This window comes from Tiliqua scincoides, chromosome 5 (assembly GCF_035046505.1).
Source record: "Tiliqua scincoides isolate rTilSci1 chromosome 5, rTilSci1.hap2, whole genome shotgun sequence".
NCBI classification, from domain to species: Eukaryota; Metazoa; Chordata; class Lepidosauria; order Squamata; family Scincidae; genus Tiliqua; species Tiliqua scincoides.
Window position 1 is genome coordinate 1,966,267 of NC_089825.1, and position 2,312 is coordinate 1,968,578.

At 49.7% G+C, this 2,312-nt stretch overlaps 1 pseudogene; it reads right to left on the reverse strand.

Annotated features, from left to right (window-relative positions):
* Positions 1 to 1,598: 1,598 nt before the first annotated feature.
* LOC136654566 (5S ribosomal RNA) lies at positions 1,599 to 1,721 on the reverse strand (annotated as a pseudogene).
* Between the last annotated feature and the right edge of the window lie 591 nt (positions 1,722 to 2,312).

Here is a 2,312-nt window from a genome sequence, read left to right on the forward strand (position 1 = left end):
TTATCCACCTCCCAGTTCTTGAATGTCACATATTGTGTCATTTGGCCTCCTCCCCCTCCCCCTCAGCCTCACATACCATGTCCCACAATAGGGCTGTGGCTATAAAAGGAGAAGACATTTGGCCCAGCTATTTTGGAATGGTCACTTATGGCTTTGTTCTGCAGTGGGGCTGAAATAGAAAGAGGGTAGGGGGATATCAGGTATGGAGCCTGGAAGCAAGTCAAATGTGTCTGCTTTGGGGGAGAGAACAGCCAGCTGCAGGCTCTGTCGTGCCCCAGAGGTCATGCCTCTGTCATGTATCTCTGTCCTGCCCCAAGAGGTTTCTTGATGGGACCTGGAGCTGAGCACTGGAACCGGAGAGACTGGGGCAGGGGGAGGGAAGAGGTTTCATGGCAAGTCAGTTTTTGAGAAGTCATTTTGTGAAAGGAATGAGTGGGAAGTGTTCAAAGAGTGAGGCATTACAGCAGTGTAGTCAACAGAATGATGGACCTTGACTGAGAAGATCTGAGCACCTTCAGCCGGTCACTATTTCTCAGTGGCATAGCTAAAGGGGATGCAAGGCAAGTCTTACAGCAGCATGGAAGGGGCTGCCCTCAAGCAAAATGGAGACATAACACCTCCGTTTTGCTCCCCCCCCCGCCTGGAATGGATTTGAAGGGGAGGGGGAAGGGCCCCTTCTATGATGCAGAGTGCCTCCCTACAAAACTTAGTGCTTTGCACCCCCTCTAGCTTTGCCACTGCTAACTCTCAATTTAACCTGCCTCCCAGGGCTGCTATGAGGATGAAATATTAATGGAGAATCATGTACTGCACTCCTTGGAGGACAGATGGGATCATCATGTAAAAAACAAGATCCCAGGCAGATAGGAAGCCATCCGAATGAATGAGCATAGTTCAGTGGCAGAGAGGACATTGTGTGTGTGCATGTGATTTTTCAGGGGACTAACCCTCCCCCCCCATAGGTGCTTTTGCCATGTAAAGGTCCCAGGCTCGTATTTGTCATCGTATCAAGTAGAGAACCTGTGCTCTGGGTTATTCATGAATCATGCGCAAGAGGGACTCAGGTTTGAGTGGCTGTTGAGAAGACCTGGAACGTCTAAACCCCTTTGAGGTGGCTGTGGAGTTTCCTGCTCACAAGATCCCATTGAGGACTTTCAGAGGAGGCAATAAGAGTCTCAGTGACTTATGTGACATATCTCAAGAGGGTATTGCCCAACCCTATGATGTGGGAAGTGGGGGGGGGACATTATTTATACCCTGCCCTGCCTCCAAAGAGCAAAGGTTGCAACTAAGAAAGCTAAGCTGGGCAAAGAGATGCTCAGCTGTTCTTGAGGAGCTCCTTAGGGCCAAACTGCATGTCACCCGGCATCAGCAGAAACAGGAAGTGGACTAGATGTGGACTTTCTCAACTGCCAACCAACCATGTGGGGACTGATTCCATATGGGAGCACAGTGCATAGTGAAGGGGGGTTAATACTTCCTCAAAACAATGTTTCATGATTAAAACTGATGTCTCCAAAGTGGCTCCATTGATTATTTTCAGTGCAAAACTAGTGGAGGTTGGTTGGCAACCTTCAGTCTCAAAAGACTATGGTATAAGCCTACGGCACCCGGTATTCCCAGGCGGTCTCCCATCCAAGTACTAACCAGGCCTGGCCCTGCTTAGCTTCCGAGATCAGACGAGATTGGGAGATAGTGTTCAGTATAGGGAGATGGTTGGCAACCTTCAGTCTCGAAAGACTATGGTATAAGCCTACAGCACCCGGTATTCCCAGGTGGTCTCCCATCCAAGTACTAACCAGGCCTGACCCTGCTTAGCTTCCGAGATCAGACAAGATCTGAACTTGTACAAGATCTGTACAAGAGGGACGGGCTCCATTTGAACCAGAATGGAACCAGACTGCTGGCGCATAACATTAAAAAGGTGGCAGAGCAGCTTTTAAACTGATCCCTGGGGGAAGGCCGACAGGAGCCGAGGGGCATCCGGTTCGGGACTCCTCATCCCTATGGGATGAAGATGGGGAGGTTAGAGAACAACAAGACAAAGGCAGAGTAGGAGAAGAAATTGGGAAAGGTAGGGTGATGGGATGTGATAGACGGTTTGGCACAATGAGAGGATGCGGGGACAAAGGAGCGAATAAGCAGCGCATCCTGGGGCATTCCGTGTATAAATGCTTTTATGCGAATGCCCGAAGTCTACGAGCAAAGGTGGGAGAACTGGAATGACTGGTGACAAGGGAAAATATTGACATAGTGGGCATAACGGAAACCTGGTGGAATGTGGAGAATCAGTGGGATACCGCAATCCCGGA